The sequence below is a fragment of the Eptesicus fuscus genome, chromosome 12 (assembly GCF_027574615.1).
Source record: "Eptesicus fuscus isolate TK198812 chromosome 12, DD_ASM_mEF_20220401, whole genome shotgun sequence".
Taxonomy (NCBI): Eukaryota; Metazoa; Chordata; class Mammalia; order Chiroptera; family Vespertilionidae; genus Eptesicus; species Eptesicus fuscus.
The window spans coordinates 24,107,478-24,130,854 of record NC_072484.1 but is presented as its reverse complement, the minus strand read 5'-3'; the positions used below and the strand labels follow the sequence as shown (position 1 = coordinate 24,130,854).

The 23,377-nt window shown below is 40.2% G+C and overlaps 1 long non-coding RNA gene across 1 annotated transcript in view; it reads right to left on the bottom strand.

Annotated features, from left to right (window-relative positions):
* Positions 1 to 644: 644 nt before the first annotated feature.
* The window catches only part of LOC114231389 (uncharacterized), a 54,979-nt gene continuing 32,246 nt past the window's right edge, over positions 645 to 23,377 (bottom strand). The window contains exons 2-3 of the long non-coding RNA XR_008557787.1: positions 19,786 to 19,877; positions 645 to 768 (exon numbers count right to left, since the gene is read on the bottom strand). This is a non-coding gene — a long non-coding RNA (uncharacterized LOC114231389). The remainder of the gene's footprint in view (positions 769 to 19,785; positions 19,878 to 23,377) is intronic.

Below are 23,377 nucleotides of genomic sequence, written 5' to 3'. Positions count from 1 at the left end.
AATGTTAAGGAGGCGGCAGTGGGTTGGTGGGGGGTAGTGGGTCTTTTCTCTCTCTGTCTCTGTCTCTGTCTCCTCTCCTCTCCTCTCCTCTCCTCCCCTCCCCTCTTCTCCCCTCTCCTCCCGTCTCCTCCCCTCCCCTCCCCTCCCTTCTCCTCTCTTCTCCTTCCCTGTCCTCTCTTCCCTTATCTCTCTCTCCCTCTTTTTGAATCTGAAAAAAATATTTTTAATGTTGATAGAGTTGCAGGTATCCTCCTTTTCCCCACACTTTCCTTACCTTCACTCACCCCTGCTTCCCCCTCCCTTAGCCTCCACCAAACTATTGTACATGTCCATGGGTGTACATGTCCATGGGTGTACATATCCATGGGTATGCATGTATGATCTTTAGGTAATCCCTTCACGTTCTTTATCCAGACATTCCCACCCCCTCCCCTTGGACACTGGCCATGTATCCATCCTTCCGGTACTATTTTGTTCATCAGTTTATTTTGTTCATTATATTCCACATACTAGTAAGATCAAATGGTATTTGTCTTACTCTGACTGGCTTATTTCACTTAGTATCATACTCTCTAGGTCCATCCATGCTGTTGCAAAGGGTAAAAGTCCTTCTTTTTTACAGCTGCATAGTATTCCATTGACAAGGTTCATAAGTACCATGGCTCTAAGAATTGCTAGAAAATGGTCAGTTTGTTTTCTCCACTTGCCTCCTCTTCTGGAAGATGGGGTCATTGATTCCACTTTGAGTCCTTTAGAATGAACTTTGACCTCAGGAAGGAGATATTTGAAATGTTCACAGTTCTCTGGTGCTTAGAATGAAATCCTTCCTGTTCGTGAATGGTAGTAGGCCCCTGAAAACTTTTTTCCTGGGGCAGGTTCCCAATTTCCACATGAATTCTGTTATTGAAACTCATGTTGTTCTCTGACATACAAACTGCCTAATATTCAAGTCTCTCTAGGACCTGGGAATCTCTCTCTCTCTCTCTCTCTCTCTCTCTCAAAAGCTTTTATTGATTTCAGGCAGAGGGAGAGAGAGATAGAAGCATCAATTATGAGAGAGAATGATTGATTGGCTGCCTCCTGCATGCCCCCTACCAGGGATCGGGCTCGAAGCCTGGGCATGTGTCCTGACTGGGAATCTAACGGTGACCTCCTGGTTCATAGGTCGACACTCAACCACTGATTCAAACTGATGGGCTGCCTTTCTCTTATAAGTCAACTTCTCAGGGACTAGAACTGCTTCCCAGGTTTCTTCTCAACCCCTCAGACACCTGGTTGAATTTCTCAGAACTGCTAGAAACATCGTCTACAACACAAAATGTGTTCAGATTCTAGGAGATGTACTTTCATTTCTACTCAATTCAATTCAATTCAACAAAGATTTTTAAAACAACTTCAGAGCCAGGAGATGTGAAAGTGAAGGAGACATAATGCTCTCAAGGAGTTCCTAGTCTTATTGAAAAGACCAAGCTGTAAATACACTATTACAGTGTGTGCTAAGAACTAGACATATACACCTTGTCAGTGACAAGAGCAACTCTGAGGATGGAACAGTCAAACACCTGGGAGGAAAACATGGAGATCACAAAGCTCCCCTGTTCAGTGGCTACACAAGGATCATGCCTGGGTTTTGTCCTTTGGGAAATAGGAGATATGGTATACTGCATATTGGCCCCAATTTTACTTTTCCCTGTATATATATTTGACATGACCTGTAATATCCCTTAACTCTGGGAAGTTAGGGGGCATATGCCAACAGGGGTGTGGGATGGATTTGCACATTGGAGCTTGTGCTTTTTTGCTGCTACCATTGCCATAAAGAGATGCTCAGGTCAGTCTGGCTGGTCCTAGGAAGGGATTGAGAGACACGTGGAATGAAGTTGCTCCAACTAAGCTACCTCACCTAAACTAGCCTAGAGCAGCACCCGCTACTGACCCACAGATGCATTAAAAAGCCAATCTGAGATTAGCACATATCCAGCCTCATGATCTACAAAAATTAATTACTGCTGTATTGAAACCCTTAGTCTCTGGTGGTTTATAAATGTAGCAATAGCTAGCCAGACAGGAATCATTGAAGCTGCTGAACAGCTTAACAGTTGTATATTTTAGAAAGATCACTCTGGAAACCATTTTGACAGTAAATTGGAGGGCGAAGAGATTAAGAGGTGGACAGATAGACCAAGAGATCTGGCTTATTGAAACATTTAGCTGAGAGATTATAAAGGCTGGAACTATGGTGACAATGAAAAAAAAATGGGTTCAAAATTGATGTAGGATGTAGGTCATAGTGACTTATTGGATAAAGATGGAAAAGGAGAGAATGGTGTTGAGGATAGCTTGCAGATTTCTGGGTTAGATTAGTAACAAAACTAAGAGTGATAAATGAAAATTATAGGAGTTCTAGCAGGTTTCTTAGGGGACAAAAAACAACAGCATGCCAGTAACCATTCCCTTCTTAGTAAAGATATCCTATATAATAAAAGCCTAATATGCTAAGTGTCTGGTCGTCTGTTCAACCAACCAAAGAGTAATATGCTAATGATATGCTAAGGCCACTCAACTGCTCACTATGATGTGCACTGACCACCAGAGGGCAGATGCTCCAACTGGTAGGTTAGCTTGCTGCTGGGGTCTGGCCAATCAATACTGAACGAGACGGACTGGACATGCCCTGGAGCCCTCCGCAGTCCCTCCCCAGCTGACCAACCTCCCAGTTCCCTCCCTGGCCCTGATCGTGCACCAGTGGGGTCCCTCAGCAATCCAGGATGCCTCAGGGGATGTCAGAGAGCCAGTTTCAGCCCTATCCTGCAGGCCATGTCCAGAATTCGTGCACTGGACCTCTAGTCTAGAAATAATGAATTCAGTCAAAGTCTCCATGTAAATGTAGTAATGACCTGAAGATAAGACCATTTGGTAAACACACTAATGGCATTTATTGGTGAAATGACACCAGCAAATTCTTACCTATAAATTTTTTTCATGGAATGTGCCTGGTCTGTCTTGATTACTTACTATACACAGAACTGGAATTTGTGGCCCTAGCTGGTTTGGCTCAGTGGATAGAGCATCGGCTTGTGGATTGAGGGGTCCCAGGTTCAATTCTGGTCAGGGGCATGTGCCTTGGTTGCGGGCGCATCCCCAGTGGGGGGTGTGCAGGAGGCAGCTGATTGATGTTTCTAACTCTCTGTACCTCTCCCTTCTTCTCTGTAGAAAATCAATAGAAATATATATTTTTTTAAAAACTGGAATTTATGGATTTCTAGGTCATAGAAAACTGAATAATGAAAAGTTGTACTGTAGACTGTAATTACCAGAGTATAAAATGGGCTTTCCTAAAATGGGAGTGGATAAATGTATGAGTGGTGCTTCCACATATATTGCTCAGAAAGAATCTTCTCTGTTAAATATGAAAACAAAATTCATTTTTTGTTTTTAAAAGATGGTCTTTTGGGGGGGTCTGTGTCTCACAGTCTCCAATTTACCAAGAAATGAAAGTTTCACCTGTGACTGGTGACATCCTTCTTTCTTTGAATTACTAGTAAGTATTGGGTGTAGGTATGATCTAGAACAGTGATAATTCAACATTTTGAGTTCCAAAATGTGCGTGTGGAGCTGTGGCAAGGACAAGGAGTGGTGCGGAACATCATGAAAACAATGCTAACAAAGCAAGCAGAAACCACCAACAAAGACCTAGCAATTCTCCTATAATTAATGAGTATTCTTCAAAAAAAACAGGCTCTTCCAAGGGCGTGTGTGCAACCTACCCGTGCTAGTGAACAGTATTGGGCTGACAGATAAAAGACTTTATTTCATGATGATATGAGGACAATGTGGGTGGATTGAGAGCCAGAAGTTACCAGAAGGAGATGGTGCCATTCTCAGAAAAAGAAAGGGATATCAGGAAAGTAGTAACTGTTTCTCATGATATTCTCTCAGGTTGGCACACAGTTTTAATGTTCAGATAGGTTTATTACAAGCCCCTTGTTTTCCTGGAATCACTTGAAATGTTCTGTGCATTCACTGTTTTGTTCATTTTAATGGGCTTATGTCTTATATCTCCCCAAATATTAACTTCTTGAGAGCAGGAGTGTGTTGTATACCAGTGATTCTCAAACAGATCATACAGATCATCAGGGGATCCTGATAAAATGTAGGTTCTGATTCGGGAGTGGAGTGGAGCCCGAGAATCTGCACTTCCAACAACCCATCCCGTGATGCTGATGCTGCTGGTCCCTGAACCACATGAGCAACACTGGTCTAGCTCTACGTAAATCATTTACCACAGTAAGAGACTCTCGCTGCTGTTTATTATGGGTTCTTAATTATAGGAGTTATTCCCCTGGCTGCCTTCCATACAGAAATTCCCCATTTGGGTAAATCTTCTTCACTGTCTCTTTTTCTTTCTTTTTCTTTTTTTTCTGCCTTCTACAGAGCGGAATAAATCAGAGAGAAACCCACATAGCAAAACAACACTTTCCTCCCTACTCACCACAGAGTAGCTGCTAACTGGCTTGGAATGAAGATGTGACTCCCATCAATGGCATTATATTAATTTTTTGTCTTCAACAAACTGAAGTACAATAGCCTCCCCTCCCCCTTTATCTGCAGTTTCACTTTCTGCAGTTTTAACTACCTAAAGTCAACCAAAGTCTGAAAATGTTAAATGGAAATTCAAGAAATAAGCAATTCATAAGTTTTAAGTTTTGAACTGTTCCAAGTAGCGGAAGAAATCTCAGACCAACTCACTCCCTCCCACCCAGAATGTATACAGTATCTCCCTTTGTCCAGCTTCTCCGTGCTGTAGATGCTACTCTATCACTAGTCACTTATTAGCCATATTGATTATTAGATTGACTGTCGCTATATTGTAGTGCCTGTGTTCATGGGACCCTTGTTTTAGTTAGTAATGTCCCCAAAGCACAAAAGTGGTGATGCTGGCAATCCGGTTATACCAATGAAAATTCGTAAAGTGTATGTATGTATGGAAAAAAACCGATAACATATATAGGATTGGTACTATTTGTGGTTTTAGGCATCTACTGAGGGTCTTTCAATCTATCCCCCACAGATAAGAAGGGACTACTGTACAAGCATAAAAAGGCTTTTTGAAAAAACACTTTTGAAGAAATTTCAGGGCACATCATTTCTCTTCCTTTTATACCCTGCTTTCTTCACAGGGCACAGCTAAAATCCCCCCAACCCCATGCTCCCTGCTCATATCTGTAATACTCACCTGCCCTATTGATTTAAAGACATCATCCTCTACTGAATTTCACTATCATTTATATATTTCCAATGCTTTACTTGTTTCCCCTACAAAATGCTAAACTTTTGGAGGTCAAGGATGGTAATAATAACAACTATATAAAATATTTAATATTTGTTAGGCATTGTACCACAGAATTTATATGCATTATTTTATATAGTGCTCTTGACAATTCTATTACACCTGTCTCACAGATGAGAAAACAGAGGCTTGAAGAGATAAAGAATTTACCTGAGGCATGTTAAAGACTACAAGTTGCCACCCAATATCTGTTCTCCATTTCTTCTCTTGAAGTACAACCAAAATTCCATTTTGGGTGGCAATGTAGTTCAATAAAAAAAAAAAAAAAATTGCCTTTCCCAGCCTCTCCTGAAGCTAGGCTGAGGCGTCGCCAATGAAATTTAAGCATAAGTGTAGTATAGAACTCGAAGATGCATAAGCAGAGCTGAGAGTATGAGGGGAGAAGCCTTTTTGATATAAGCACTTGTCCTGGCAGTTTGGCTCACTGGTGACACTGTTGGCCCAGGACCGAAGGGTCTTAGGCTTGTTTCCCAGTCAAGGGCATGTACCTGGGTTGCAGGTTTGATCTCTGGCCTTGGTCGCAGTGTGTGCAGGAGGCAACCAATCAATGTTTTTCTCCCTAAAAAAAAAAAAAAATCACTCTCCCTAAACACACACACACACACACACACACACACACACACACACACACACGTTTTAAAAAAAATCATCGTGTGAGGATTAACAGAAAAAAAAGAAAAGAAAAGAAATAAGCACTTGTGACCCTTCTGACTTTCTTCCTTATTTAGGCCTTGATGATCCTCCAATGGTTTTAACCTGTGGCAGCCATCTTGGACTACAAGGTGAACTTGAGGACAAAAACTACACATTAGCATGCTGGAGCTAAAAACTAGGAAGAGCCTGGGTCCCTCGTGACCTTGAAGTGGCACTTTGAGCACATGAGAAATTAATATGTACTAATTTAGCCATTTTGGATTTTCTCTCACTCTCACCCTGGCCCTACCCAAAGTGGGCACATCTCACAGCTGGTAAGAGATATTGCTGGCATTTCATCCTATGCAATTTCATATCTTCTTCCTACCCTCAGTGTCTAATCACTTGATATGCACATCATATTTTATGCTTAGTTTGGCAGCATGAATAAACTTTCTATTGAAAAGGGGAAGAAAACCTACATATTTTATGTATTAAAATAACCTTTCATAGGGTTCCTTATAGATCCAGCAGATAGAATATTGGCACTGCCCTAAATAATTAAAAAATGTGGTAAAGATATTTCTTGAATATTGGAAATGCTTTTCAAGATCCTTATTTATTTGTGTTCTTGCACTCAACTCTCATTTGCAATTCATACACTTGAAGTTGCCATTATCATTTGTGCATTCACTTGGCAAATATTTATTAAACATCTATGATATACTAGGAACCAGTTAGTTGCTGGGGACAGAGTGGTGAACAAAATAGACAATGTGTCTAATATCATGGTGTCTATCTATATCCTTGTGGGTATGTGGAGGGGAGGTATGGAGTTAGGACAAATAATAAACAAGTGAGTTATGTAGTGATATGTTTAGTGAAGAAAATTCAAGTGGAGTGGGGGAACCCATGTTGCCAAGATTGGGGTTGTTACCTGAAAACATGTAAGAGAGCCCATAAAGAAAATTTTGTTTCCTAGCTAGGGCTGTCAGCATGTTTTTAGTTTGGAATGAACACATATTTGGGTGACAAAGATTGATACATTTCGGAAAAGGTTCTACATTATTCTTGACAACTTGAAAAACTCTCTGTGGACTTGCCTGAGCATCTGGTGTCCAATACTCCCAACTGGACAATAACTGGTTTGCTTTTTTTATTCTTTCCTTTCTACTGTGAATGTGATGTTATTCATGAGGAGTCCAATTGCTTCTTTCCTCAAATGGGACTGTACCTTGTTAAACAAACTTGGAGAAAAGAATGTGACCAAGGGAGCACTGTGTGTGTATGGGAGTGTGGGTGCACCCCCAGATGTGCAAGTATATCTAAGATGAGAGCTGCGACAGACAAGATAATCCAGATATTTATTTGGTCAAAAGATTGATATTCCTAACTACCTAACCTTCATTCCTCTTAGTCCTCTTAAAATATGAACTTGCTCCCAATGTTATGTGGTCTGAAAATGAATTGGAGATTAAAAGGGAATGAGAGGCCATAGCTGGTTTGGCTTAGTGAATAAAGTGTCAGCCTGTGGACTGAAGGGTCCAGGGTTTGATTCCGGTTGTGGGCATGATCCCCATTAGGGGGTATGCAGGAGGCAGCCGATCAGTGATCCTTTCTCATCATTGATGTTTCTCTCTCTCCCTCTCCCTTCCTCTCTGAAATCAATAAAAATATATTTTTAAGAAAAGATTTAAAAGTTTAGCACTCTCTCTCCAGGGAGCACGTCTATGCCTTTCTTTTCTCTCAGGCTTGCCATATCTCCTAAACTCTAAGGGTCTCCACAACCGCAGGAGCAGTGGGCAGTGGTAAATCATCCCAGGCCTGCCTCAAAGGTCGCCTGAACCTGCCTCAAAGGTCGCCTTTTCTCTGACTTCCCAGTGAGCCAAAGCAGTCCGCCTTCGCTCTGTCCTGTTGCTTCTTCTATTATAAGTCCTTCCTTGTTTCACTGTCCCCAGCCTTAATAAATGTGCTCTTAAAAAACAAAACAAAACAAAACAAAACAAAACAAAACAAAACAAAACAAAAAACCCCACAAAATTTAAAGGTTTATGGAAGCCAGGCCGGTAATGTAAGTGAGTAAAAAAGTGTGGCCAATAGGAGAGCTCGTACAATATCCACAGGGGCAACAACTACTCAGACAGTGGAAACTGGTAGGGACTGTTGGCCTACATGCTTTGATTTTTTTTTTTTTTCAAGAAAATATAGAAATTTCTTTATTTTTAAATATTGACAACTAACTTAAAAAATACCGAATAACTAACATTGTTAGAACCAAGTAATACATTTATTAACTAAATTTCATCTGGGAGCCTTTGGTATGTTTCCTGTCATGAACTATGTCCTGACCGACGACTACCATTTCTTCCTGTTTGTGCGAACAACAACAAAAGGGAGAACTAGAGAGTGATGCTCTCTGTCACCTCCTACTAATCCAAAGTAGCTCAACAGAGAGTATCTTTTGTTGTTTCCCTATAAAACTCAGTTTCGAGACTTTTCCTGTCCAAGTGACAGCTTCTTATTCTACCTTCTTTATTCCTGTCTACACGTCAATGTGATTGTTCTGAAGGCTTCAGTTCCTTAATCCTCTGGTCTTCTCACTCAATGTTTGCGTTCCTAACTGCTCTTCTAGAAACCTTAAGGAGATGCATGGCTATGCTTTAAAGGGGGTCAGTGAACACCTGTAAATTCCTTTGCAAAATTGTGTATGTGTTTATATGCAGTTTTATGTGGAGGTGATTGTAATTTTTATCAGATTCTAAAAGTAGTACCCCCTTGTCATGGGTTATTTCATTCACTCTTTAGCTTCATCTGCATTTGCCTGTACTTAACAGCTGGATCATAAAGTGTTCCCTTTCCCTCCTTTTAAAAATATTTTAGTGGATCCCTATTGCCTTCAAAAAAATGCCGATGTTTTGAGATTAGCATACAAGATCCCTTATCATCACTTCCAACCCATGTAGCCTATGTTCCATCAATTGTTCACTACTTGGTCTCAAGTTCCCTCATGCTTCCATGTTTGTACACATCACCAACACTCCTCCCCACCTTCACCTATCTGCACATGGACAGCTTATGTTTATTGCTGGGTTGAGTCCCCCCAGTAGTAGACCCCAAGGTAAGGACTTGAGTGTTTTCTTTGAGAGTTGTGCTAGGAACCACCAATAGGGAAAGGGAAAGGGAAGCAGAGAATGAGAAAAATCTAGTTAATTAAGCCAGTTACCACTGTGGGCAATTAGAGAAACTCTATCTCATTGAGGAACTCTAAGAGACAGTGTAAGACAACTTCAGTTATCTCATTGGTAAAGCAAAAACACTGGAGTATTTATTCCCCAACACCTGGATGTCACAGGGTTTGAAGGCTGTTCTTGGGGGACTTCCGGCAGCAACTGGGTAAATGTAAGGCCCAGGAAAATAGCCCTCAGGTGTTGAGTCTTAGGTATTCTTAGTAAATTTCCTATAGCTTAGAAGTGAGTGGTGAGGGAAGGTGGGCAGGAGAGTGTCAGTTTCCACTATAAAATCCCAAATGTAGAGATAATTCTGTATACATAATCAAAGGAAACTAACCCAAAGGAATTTCTCCAAAGGTCATACTCCATCCTTTGAATTATGTAACTGTTCATTGTTCATAATTGAGAAAATATTAAGTAGATGCCATGGGCTGGGCACTGTGATGGGCAACAAGGGTGTGACAGTGAAAACAGAAGGCAGCCACCCATCACTTACAGGTGTGAGGAGTATCACATAACTAGAGCTTGTTGACCTCTTGTCTGCCTCCAAGTCTAAATGATATCTCTTGTGTCTTAACTCTCAGGCCTTACTCATTAGCTGGCACAGAGTGGGCATTCAGGAAATGTTTACCAATGATCAGTTAATAAAAGTATACTCCTCATGCTTCTTTGGAGCCCTTTATTTGGAAATTGTGAGACTATGGAACAATTCCAAGTTGAATTGGACATTTAAACTCTGTCTGGGAAATCAGTGCCTGCTTTGAACCCTGTCACCTTGACTAGGTGGGGGTGGGGCATTTGCATGAAGTAGTCATGCAGGCCTAGCTGTCACCCAAAAAGAACACTCCGTACAATTCCAAATAGCAAGTTCTTTTTCAGCAAACTCAAAGCAAGCTAACTTTGCTGCCAGAATCACTGCAATTGATCAGTTGTAATTAAATCCAGGCCTACGAGGCAGCTTTTTAATCTTTGAAGTAATTCCCACTGTTAACCTGTAAGACTACCTATCCTTGTAAGCCCAAACCAGAGCAGAGTGAGTCACTTCCTGACCTCTGTTGAAGTCAAGTGCTGTATAATGCAGAGAGCATTTTATCTTGACAGAACTGAATTTTTATGAAGAGGAAATGTAGGCCAACATAAAAAATTCTACATGTGTATCTAGAAGACTTGTTAGGAGTCCCACATTAAAAAGCATTAAAGAGAATCATTCTTCAGAAATAACTGTAGTCTTTCTATTTACTACTTATTTCTTTGGAAATGCCTTGATAGGCAAACGACTCATTTCCCTAAATGGTGTTGTGATCCAGTGAGCCACCTGTTGGCCACTGCTGACAACTGCACTATAATTAAGATGTTCTTTTCTTTCATGCTGGAATATACTTTTAGAGCAGTGATTATTAACTTGAGTGTGTCTCAGAATCACCTGAAAAACTAATAAAGACTACACATGCCCAAGTTTCTTGAAGCAAGAAAGGGGGCCTGGGCCTTTGTATTTTACCAAAATGAATTTTTACCAAAGTTCGAGAATCACTGCTATAAATTATACACACCAATTTTTCTCAAAAATTTTGAGCAATTATATTATGCAGGACACCTATTAAAACAGATTTTTAAATTCATATCATGCCAAAAATTAATAAAATGCGATAACAGAAGGAAATCAAAACATATAGCAGTAACAAATGGAAACAATTCTAGTAATAGTTAATGAAGAAGTAACATTTTCATTTTGTTTTAATTTCTCTTCTAGGCCATCTTTTTTTTCTGAAAAAATAGTTAATTAAATTTAAATTATTTTTATTTACAGGGCATTTATTTTCTTTCCATAACATTGCAAATTATTTAAAATTACATGATATAAATAATTAAAAATAAGTGAGTCAGGTCATAACACAGAACAAAAATGCAGCTCTAAAGATGATTTCCATCTGTAGAAAACTTCTAAAAAATTAAATACAAACGTCAGCATCAAATAACTTGACTGAAATATGGACAATTTCAGGTCAGCATGCATTGAAAAACAATTCTGCAAAAATAATAAATGTTACCACTTCAAAACCACCAGAATGGTTAAAATGAAAAAGACTAGCCACACCAAATGTCAGTGATGATGTAGAGCTATGGCCCTCTCATACATTGCTGTTTGGAGTGTAAAATGGCACAATCAACTTCAAAAATTATTTTATTAAGTTCAACATTATGGTTATGCTATAGCCCTCTTGGGAGAAAGTGCACCCAAGAGAAATGCAAAGATAAGTCCACAAAAGGACTTGTCCAAGAATATGTATAAAGCTTGATTGATAACACTCAAAATCTGAAAATAACCCAAATGATCATCAACATAAAAATGGAGAAATTCTGTTGTATTCAAATAATGAAATAATAAATACTCAGGAACATAAAAGAATAAACTTCTGAGACACAACAATATGGATGAATCTCAGAACCATTATGCTGAGAAAAAAAAAAAAAAAAAAAACAGACACAACTGAGAACACTGTGTGATTTCATTTCTATGAAGTTCAAGAACAGGCAAAACTAATATGTGGTGATGGAGATCAGGACAGAGGTTGCCTTTTGAACTAACTGAGAGAAGACATAAGAGAACTTTCTAAGATGATGCAAATCTTCTATTTGATTCTATTTTGTCAGAACTCATCAATTTTTGTACTTCAGAGCTGTGCATTACTCTTGTACATAAATTTTCCCTCAATAAAAGTGATTTGAGTCAAGTGAATGTTGGACTTGTCCTTTGCTGTGAGCAGTACATGTGTATGCACATGTGTCTGCACATGTGTGTGTGAGTCCTCAGGCATGTGCATGCATGTGTAGAGGGGGTGCTAATATACCTGAAGCTGAAAAAGAGCTTGCAAAAGCTGGAGGTAAAGAGCCACTTGGATTTGGTTTGGGGGTAAAGATAGAAGTATTGATCTGAGACCAGATAATATGCTCTTTGTTGACCAAGAAAGTCTGGATATTTTAAAACTTGAATGTCCAAGTCTATGCTTATAGAGTCAGAAGGCAAGTTTCTTATTCTGGTTAAAGGTAAGGTAATTTACTTAGGTCTGGAAAGAAATGCACAGCAAAAATACAGAGGTAGAAGGAAGAGTAAAAAATAGGTGAGCTCCCCAGGCTTCAGGTAGAAGTCCAAGTGGGCTTCCTCCCCTTGATGAGATCATGCTGGAAAGGTGGGGAGGGTAGAAGGAGAGGTGGCAGCTTCTGGCACCAGAATTAAAGGCATGAACTATCATCAAAGTGGCTCCTTAAGTTTCTCAATGAAGCTTCATCAGAATCCACACAGAGGCAGTTACCATTCCACTGATACGTCAGAGGACTCCCTAAGACTAGGTGGAGGCCCATGTGTTGGACTTGTTCATTTCTGGACAAATCTCTTAGAGAAAAGAAAGACATCAAAGGTGAATGTCATCATCAGGGATGAGAGGTAATACGTTGCCAATATCAGTGAATTGGTAGAAAGAACCATCTTGGCCAACTGCAGTTTCTCAGCCTTGGTTGTGCTGGAATCATCTGAGATGCTGCAAAAAAATAGCAATACCTGAGCCCCACACACAGAGATCCTGAGTGAATGGGTCTAAAAGGTGTCAAGGCGATTCTAATATGCACGGTTCTTAGTGTGATCCTCAGACCAGTGGCATCATCATAACCAGAGAACGGTTAAATCTTTAGGCTTCACCCTAGGTCGACTGAATCAGAAACTCAGCCCCTTTGGGGCTCAGCCATCTTCGTTCCAACAAGCCTGCGATGCGATTCTAATGCACAATGCAGTTTGCCCACTGATTTATTTATGTACTTATTTTGGGCCGTTTAGGGATCAAGTCTTCCTGGATTTGGTTTTAGAGTTTCTGGTTTTTGAAGCATTGTTCTTTAGCAGTGATGGGCTTTATTTATTTATTTTATCATGAATTGCTTGTGGATATTTTTATTTTCTGTAATTCTTCCCTGCCCCTCCGACCACTCCATTTCTTGAATTCTCTGCCTGTAAGTTTTCATCTCCTCTGCAGCTGATTGCTTTAGCGGTTTCTTTCCCCATTTTGTTTTTTGTTTTTTGTTTTTTTCTTTTCCTGAATCAGCTTCTTTCACAGAGCCATATCTTTATGGGCTTTCAGGATCCCTACATTGTGCTGCAAGATTTTGCATTCATTTCCAGCAGAGCTTTGCTGAACGCAGAGAGCAAATCTCATGCTCTTTATTTGTTCTTCCAGCTCATGCCTGGTTGACACCTCATCACTCAGTGTGGATGGGAAATGGCCTCAGTCTTTTCCAGCTATTGTTAACAAAGATTATATCCAGCAGATATATATCATCTGTCATTCCTGATTTATTTTAGCTTCTCACTCTGTTGATTCGCCAGTTAGTTCAGCTGCCTAATGCAATTATTCAAAACTTCAAACTCCTTTTTTTTTTTTTTTTAATAAACAAGAGTTCCCTTGAGGTCTTTCTGAGTTTTATAATAAACTGCAACTCGAGTGGTTCTCTCAGCTAAGTGTTTTTCTAATTCTGCTTTTCTGCTTCCTGAGGTAGCTGCTCCATGCTCCCCTCAAGTCTTGATGTTTTTTTATTCTTGGACTTGCTAGAGATCAGACTTCATCATTTTGCTGAATTTAGCTTTATTAGGCTTTTGTCACTTTGAACATTTTATAGAACTTCTTGAATATATTTACAATATTTCCATAGACCTCTCACCTTCTAAAACCTTATTGTTTGATTTTGTTGCCTTTTTTTGTTTCTTTGCTTTTGTGTCTTATGCTTCCTAAGTTTCCCCAAACAAGTACACTTTCTACCAGCATTTCATTTATTATTTTATTCATTTTTTTAAAGATTCTGGTTGAAACCTTTACCTACTCTCTTCCTCAGAGAGCATATACTTTGTATATTGATTTTTACCCCCTCAACACAAAAGTGTTTGGTGCTTCAATTTCCTGTTCATATTTCACAACTTTTATTTATTTTAAGGTATTTTTAAAGTTCTGTAAATCTGTTAAGCTGTCATTTATCTTCATCTCGTCATGGCAAGAACACTGTCTGAAGAAAATGGCCAATGAACAATTGATCGATAAAGTATAATTAATTACTGAACTATGAGGCCCTGCATGAAAATCAGGCCTGGCCCACAGTCTCCAGGGAACGTTGTTCCAGGCCTGCTTTTACTGAGAGAACCACATTCTCCACACCTGAAATACACCATGGCTTTTCTGGATATGTCACAAAAATCTTCTTCCAATAGGTCTAAATAACCTTTCAAGTACTAAGAAGCTTGATATATGCACTTTCTAGAGCAGCAGTTTTCAACTGGCATGTCACAGCAGGCTCAATGGTGTGTCACAAGAATTTTTAAAACATGCAATACCTGACTATTTAGTCGGGGGCATTGACTTTTTTTCCCTTAGATTGTCAAATAAAAATGACAACAGTCAACACAATAGCCATCCAGTGTGAGCGAATCAAAATTATATCTATTTATTGTCAGCTCAGCAAAATATATATTCATTGGCGTGATGCAGAATTTTAGTAATTAGTTTATGTGTGCCATGAGATGAAAAAGGTTGAAAATTGCTCTTCTCAAAGTCTCTTATTTGTTTCTCCTGGGGAATTATTCTCATGCACTTCATTCACTGGAGTCTTCAATTTCAGGAGCATCTTGAGTTCTTTTCCTTATTCTTCAGTGACTGTAAAAAATATTTTTCTTTTAGGTTAGGGGTTGGCAGACTATAGCTTGTGAGCCCACAATCTATTTTTGTAAATAAATTTTTATTGGAATGCAGCCATGCCCATTTGTTTATGTATTGTCTATGGGTGCTTTCCTGCACTAAGGCAGAGTTAACCAGTTGTAACAGAGACCACATGGCCTGCAAAGCCAAAAATAACTACTATCCAGCTTGTACAGACTCCTGCTCTAGAGTTTAACCCAGTGATGGCGAACCTATGACACGCGTGTCAGCACTGACACGCGTAGCCATTTCTGATGACACGTGGCCGCATGCCGAGGATGAAACATTTGCTGCTCCTGAGGATGAAACATTTGTGACTAGAGTCTTGGAGTTAGTTTTTTCCTCAAAGTGACACACTACCCGAGTTATGCTCAGTTTTTTGGCGAAGTTTGACACACCAAGCTCAAAAGTTTGCCCATCGCTGGTTTAACCAATAGCATGTGCAACTCTTTGCTCCAGGAACGAAGGTTGGTGCCTGACCTTACCAGGTAATTCTCTGATTTCCTATGTGCCCCCTTGGGCTTGGTCTCACAGACCTTTTTCTTTTCTTTTCTAGTTTCATCTGTGGGTTTTTTCAATCAGATGCCCATTGAAAACCATTGATGGTTTGTTCTGCCCTTCTTCCTACCTAAATTCTATTTTTTCTTTCCCCATAGAATCGAAGTCTCATTTCCTCTATGAAATGAAACACAATCTTTACTTGTTGAAGTTATTGGCATGAAATCTCACACTCTTTCTTCCTCCTTGCCCCGCCCCTCTTATACTCCATATTTAGTTGGATTAAATCATTAAGAAACTTCCCACCACCAAACAACTCAAGGCTCCCACTAGCTTGTAATGCACATGCAGTGCCCTCGTTTTTAACATTTTAAACTACAATCAGCATTGGTGAAACCCTGCAGGACGTTACCCATTCATGTTAATATTTTGAATTTACTAATGGAACAGTGTTTCAGTCCAGAAATGCCCAATCCCACTCTGCCGAAGTTAGTAACTGGCAGTCAGCATTGTTTACACTAGCAGCAGCTAACCTAGAGGGCCTGGAATCAAGGATGGGAGGAAGGATGGAGATGGAGATGGAGATGGAGATGGAGATGGAGATGGAGATGGAGATGGAGATGGAGATGGAGATGGAGATGGAGAAGAATCGGGGTGAGGTTGGGGGACCATAGAGTGGGCGACTGGGGCAGGGACCCAGAGGAGGAGTTACATCCTCTCTGGCCTTAGCAAAGGGATGTTTAGGAAATCTCCAGAACTGTCTAGCCTGTCTGTTCATTTGCATTAGAGAGTGGAAGCTACCTGAGTTTGAAAGGATAATGAGATAAGTCCTAAGGAATTTCAGCCACTTGTCCCCCTTTCTGTTCTTTTCTCTTAGACCCATCCCACCTGCCCTCCACTCAGGCCCTGCTTTTAGGACCAGAGTCAGGTGTCATTCTTTTTTCATATGTTGTGAGAATATTGGAAAGCTAGATGAACTGCATAAAACTATAGGTTTATAAATGGTCAATAAGACTCTAGGTATTTATTCTACTAAATACACTTTAAAGATTTTTACAGCTGGCATGTAGTGATTATCACATCTTTCTGGAAGTATCTTTTGTCAAATTAGGGCAAATTTCTCTACTTCTAGTTGACTAATAGGTGCGTGTGGTGGTATGGGTATATTTTGTCAAAATTTGGTATCTATATATCAAAATTTGATACCTATTTTCCCCTTCAATCTAATAATTAAGATATTTACTAAGAATGGTAATTTTGAAGCAATATCAGAGTAAAATTTTCAAAACTTCAAAAGCACTACTTTCTCACAAGTATATATGGAACTTGTGTCAATTAATAGCAGAAATCCATTACTGGCAGAAATAGGATGATAAGGCTGGTTAAAAGGAGAGTTTAAAAGATTGAAGCACATATTGTCAGTGAAAGAAGAAATACTGAAATAAGATTGTTAATTAATGCACTATAGGGCAATAAAACAGTTTTATTGCCCTGTAGTACAAGACAGAACTCATTTGCAACTTATCAATCTTTTAGAAGTTAACATTTAACTTTGGAGAGGCTGGGCCCTAATCAATAGTAAATAGTGACTCAAACTAAAGTCCATTATACTAGAGCTGTTCTGTCCAATATAGTGGCTAAGTCACATGTGGCTACTTAAATTTAAATTAATTAAACTTATATAAAGTTAAAAATTATGTTTCTTAGTTGCATCAGCCATATTTCAAATGCTCAGTAGACACATGTGGCTAGTGGCTATCATAGCAACGAGCTCAGATACAGGACAGAAAGTTCACAGTGGACTGCATGTCCCTAGAACCTCAGGTGAACCTCAAGGAGGCTTGTTAAAGAATACTCAAGCACAGTGGTCGGCAAACTCATTAGTCAACAGAGCCAAATATCAACAGTACAACGATTGAAATTTCTTTTGAGAGCCAAAATTTTTAAACTTAAACTTCTTCTAACGCCACTTCTTCAAAACAGACTAGCCCAGGCCGTGGTATTTTGTGGAAGAGCCACACTCAAGGGGCCAAAGAGCCTCATGTGGCTCGCGAGCCACAGTTTGCCGACCACAGCTCTAGCATGACACAAAAGGGAAAAATTTGCATAATTTTCCTTAATAGTAGGAGCCAAGAATTGTAGGAACTGGAGTATTATTATAAGAGCCATGCAAACCAAGGTAAGAGGTTAGCTGTGCTGGCGGCCAGCATGACAAAGGATTTTTCTGAGATATTCTACCACAGCCCATCCTACTTTCAAAGCATCCTTACCACTTGCAGCTGGGATGCTGTGCAGCCCCTCTGCTGCCCACACATGAACCTGTTTCCCTAGAAGTGGAGTCCCAAGACAATGGCCTTAAAATGTTTGGCTGCCAAATCTCAAAACTAATTTTGAAAAATAATTGATCTCCTCATAAATTTTAAATTGAATCCAATGATGTAATAACACTGTTACATCATATTTTAAGTATATCCAAAGGAATCTAACTACAAATGGCATTTTGAAATTTAGCATTATTCATTAAAAAGAAGAAATTTTCCAATGAGAGTCAGCATCTTTTTATTATATTTTTTACTGCATGAAATCAAATTTTTATTATGGTTCTCCTACAGAATTTTATCCTAAAATAATTTATTTTATATTTGAAAGTTCTTTTATTACTCATTTGACATTCTTCAAAGCCCTAAAAATATGCATAGCAACTTGAATTTTTTTCTATTGCTGATGACCATCAAGGTTTGTATGTTTAAAAATGTACTGAAACAACACTGCAATTATTGGTAATTCATAATTGATTAAAAATTATAAATCTATTATAAATTACAAATTTTGATAAATAAGTATTAAACATAAAAGTAAAGTTTTTTGCAAATATATTGCTAAATGGCATAAGTGACACTATTTCCCAACTCATATATTTGTGAAAATTTATGAAAAACATATATATTTCTTTAATTGCTATAAGGACATGAGTCTGGTCATGGATTCTATTTCTATTCTTTTTTTGTATATATAATAACTGTGAAATCTTATTTTCATAAACAAGTACACAGTATTGGAGGAGTTTAATTATAGCCATGTCATTCAATTATATGAACTTTTTAAATATAATCCCAAAACACATGGTAATCTATCATAAAAATATTTTAATGATTCTATCAGCAATGAACTTGACAAAGCCTTCCTCAAAATAGTGTTAATTTCTATATGCCTTGGAAATAAAATATTTTTCTAAAATGCCTAAAGATATTACTTGCCTTTAATAGATTTTTCTTTTTTTTATCAAAAATCAGAACTAATCAGAACCCTGAGTGACTTAATTGGCAAAGCCAGCCCTCATTTTTAAAATCATCAGCCAAACCCATCTTATCTATCAGAAAAAAATGAGACATAATTTTTCCATACAAATAGAAATGTTATAATGCACATCAAAATATCCATATTACAGAATCTATATACATAAAAGCCCAGTGACCGGAACAGTAGAATGACCAGAACAACCAGAATGACCGGTGGCTATGACACACACTGCGGCAGCCAACCAGCCTGATCCGGGCCCCAATTGGCCCCCCCACCTGGCTGGCCCAGCCCCTCATAGGCCCCCAAAGCCCTAATCAGGAGTGGGGCAGGCCGGGGGCCTATCAGGGGTGGGGCCAACGGCCAACTGCATGCAGCCCCTCCCCCCTGCTGGCTCTGCCCAATGAGCCCCCATTGGGGCGGGCCGGCTGGACCCAATGTGCACGAATTTGTGCACCAGGCCTCTAGTACCTCTTATAAAGTGTATTAGAGAAAACATGATAAAAATTTATCAATTCCTGGTAAGTTATAAAAAAGATAAATCAATATTCTTCTTTTTATTATTTAATTTGTATTTATTTAGCATATCTAAAATAGAAATTATTTGTGAAGCAATGAATATGATAGAAAGTATAGTATTCTTTTGAAATATATGTTTGTATATGTTTGTGTGTGTGTCAAGTTTGGTGTTCTGTTTTTGAGAATAATAAAATAAGACTCATGTATGAAAAATTGGAAAGAATTTTTAAATTTCATTAGTTATGATCAGATTATCTCTATGTACTTAATTTAAAAGAATAGTATAAACTGCTCAAAACAAATGGTCTGACAACCAGCACTTGATTTAATTTTTTAATTGGAAGGAAAACAATATGACATTTATAATATGAAACCAGATAAGGTTACTGTAATCAAGGTAAATAGCTGATATTATTTGATAAAATAGGTTTTAATTCTCATTTAATAACAACAACGTGAAACAAGTCTCAAACTTTCATGTCTGATTGATATCCCCAGAAAACAGTTTAAATGACTTAGAGTCACTAACCTGTCATCTTTCACTCATTCAGAGGTTTTCTTCTTCCCTTTTCCAGGGATGAGGATTGATAATAGACATCGCTTACTAGTACATTTAAACACCTGAAAGACAGTGGTTTTAGTTTTCAGTATTTCTTATGAATATACTTCACCAGGAATTCCTTCTCAGGACTCCCACTTTCCTACACTATAATACAGCTGAATTTCAAAACATTTAGAAATGAATGATGAAACACATGTTACAAAGACATGGGTCTCTGATCCCATTTCCTATCACAGAGCTCCCAAAACCCTTGGATTCTCTGAAATGATAAGTGTCTTTGTATGCTAATAAATGGCTGGCAGCTGGGGATCCTAGGTAGCCACAGGGTGGGGCTAGTTGCCAAGGGAACCAAGGTATGATTAAAGGGTTAGAACTTTCAGGCCCACTTGGGACTGGAGGTTGACTTAATCACCAAATGGTCAATGATTTAATCAATCATTCCTATGTAATAAAGCTTCCATAAAAACCCAGTTGGTGAGCACATGGAGATCCTGGGAGAGTGGCATGCCTGGAAAGGGCATGGAAGCTCTGTACCCCTGCCCCAACACCTTGCCCTATGTATCATTTTCATTGGCTGTTTCTGAGTTGTATCTTTTTATAATGAATGAATAATAGTAATGAAAGTGCTTTCCTTGCTTTTGTGAACCACTAAAGCAAATTGTCAAACACAAGAAGGGAGTTGTGGGAACCCCAGAATTATAGCCAGATGGTCAGAAGTACAAAAGATCTGGATTTGTATCTGAAGAGGGGGTAGTCATGTGCAACTGAGCCCTTAACTTGGTGTGTGTGTGTGTGTGGCGGGGGGGGGGGGGGGGGGTCCTGATGCTTACTCCAGGTAGACAGTGTCAGAATTGAATTGAATTGTAGTGTTATCATTGTAACTAGCCAGTTATTAACATTAATAACTAGAGGCCCAGTGCATGAAAATTCATGCACTGGAGAGGGAAGGGGCCCTCAGCCCAGCCTGCCCCCTCTCACATTCCGGGAGCCCTCAGGGGTGGGAGGCAACCCGGCAATCAAGGGAAGGCGACGCCCCCATCACACCTCTGCTGCTGCCACTGCCAGCAGTGCAAGCCTCAGCCAGCCCTGGTTACCTGCACCTTGGGCCGGCCCTGGGCAGCTGGGCAGCCGCCATCCAAGGCTTACCTGCATCTTGGGCCAGCCCTGCTTGCCTGAGCCTCAGTCAGTGGTGGGTACAGGAGGACCCAAGGCTCCCAGCGGGGCTGAGGGGACTGGGCATCACCATCTTGTAGCTGTGGGTGCCGCCATCTTGTGAGGGCGTGACAGTCAATTAGCATATTCCATCTTTATTATATAGGACTAGAGTCCTGTGCATGGAGGGGTGTGTATCCCTCAGCACAGCCTGCACACTCTCCAATCTGAGACCCCTTGAGGGATTGGGCCTAAATGGGCAGTCAGACATCCCTCTCACAATCCAGGACTGCTGGCTCCCAACCGCTCACCTGCCTGCCAAACTGATTACCCCCTAACCACTCCCCTGCCAGCCTGATCAACGCCTAACTGCTCCCCTGCTGGCCCGATTGCCTCTAACTGCCCTCCCCTGCTGGCCTGGTCACCCCTAACTGTCCTCCCCTGCTGGCCCAGTAACCCCTAACTGCCCTCCCTTGCCAGCCTGGTCACCCCTAACTGCCCTCCCCTGCTGGCCATCTTGTGTCCACATGTGGGCAGCCATCTTTGACCACATGGAGGCGGCCATCTTGTATGTTGAAGTGATGGTCAATATGCATATTACCTCTTTATTATATAGGATAAGAAGAGAGCAATGGGGAGGCCAGGCATTATCAGGACGGTATCTGGGCAGCTTCATGCTCCCCAATGAACCACTGTTCCATTCCCTGCAGATCACTGGGGGAAAGGATTGAACAAAGGGAGAGCTGGGCACATGTGCAGTGAAGTTGGGGTGATGTAGGGAAGGTGCTTGCCTGTCAGTCTAGCCTGGGAAACAATGAATTGGCAAGGAGATGGACCCCATCAGATGTGCACGAAATCTTGGAAGGTTAAAATCCCCAAAGAGTTCCCTCTCTCTTGTTGGCTTTTGCATGCTCTCTTGCAATTTGTTATTATCAATCAACATTTAAAATTCTTCCACCCAACAATACTTTATCTAGTAATCTTTCTTTCAAAAATACTTAGACTCTCTCTCTCTCTCTCTCTCTCAGAGAGAGAGAGAGAGAGAGAATGTAAAAAAAATAAAAAACAAGTTGCAGAAAAAATAGAAAGAGCCATTTCTGAAAAATAGAAAATGTATGTGTAATTTATCCATCCCATTTCTCTACAAAAACAAAAACAAAACACACACACCTCAGTAATATCTATGTTGCTGATTCAGTGTGTTTGTGTGCATGTGTAAAATGATTCTGCAATAATATATACTGTACTGTTAACAATGACTTCAGGATAATGGCACTAAAGAGAGGAAGACTTTGGTTTTCCCCTGCATATTTTTAGATTGCAAGTTATAATGCTCTTTTAAATTTAAAAAGACACGATGTACCAAGGAAAATGCTGTCAACACTCATTCAGACTGTTACACTGTTCCTTAAAGCCCTCATTCCAAATGCTGTCAACAATAATTTCCCGGATTATCTTCATAGAATATCCTTGAGGCCTACAAACTTGCCTAGGAAATCTTCTGAGATTTGTCTGTCTGATAATCATCAAAACTTCCAAGTTAAATTAATTATCCTTGATATTATTCCTAGGGCCTGCCCACGCCACACACAATCTTTGCCCATGATATATTCTGTTCCTGTGGGCAATACATGGTAAGTGCTAATGAGTGCTGCTGCTAATTCCAATCTAATAAAATCTTGTCAGAAACTTACCAGAAAGAACTAAAATAAAAATCTCAGTAAAGAGTGGAATTTTTTTTTTTTTTTGCTACTCCTTGACCTAAGAAAGTAAACATGACCTGAGACTGACACTGTGCTAAACATTTAATATATATATATATATATATATATATATATATATATGCCTAAGTGACCATCACAACCGAATGGACGACCGAACAGGCTGCATGGGGTGACCAGGCTGGCAGGGGGGTTAGTAAGGGATGACCAAACGACTGAACAGCAGGCTGTGTGGGGCGACCAGGCCGCAGGGGGTGCAGCAAGGAGTGACCAAATGACTGAACAGAAGGCTGCGTGGGGACGACCAGTTGGGGGCGACCAGGACAGCATGGGGGGGCAGTGAGGGGCGACCAGGCCAGCAGAGAGGAGCAGTGAGGGTCGACCAGTCTGGTGGCAGGAGGCTGGGGGGGCAGTAAGGGGCGACCAGGCCAGCGGGTGGGGGCAGTTGGTAGTGACCAGGCAGGCAGGGGGGGCAGTTGGGGGCAATCAGGCAGGCAGGCAGGTGAGCAGTTAGGAGCCAGTGGTCCTGGATTGTGAGAGGGATGTCCAACTGCTGGACATCCACCGAGGGTTCCCAAATTGGAGAGGGTGCAGGCTGAGCTGAGGGGGCCTCCCCTCCATGCACAAATTTCATGCACTGAGCCTCTAGTTAATAATAACAATAGTGAATGAGACTGTACTTAATT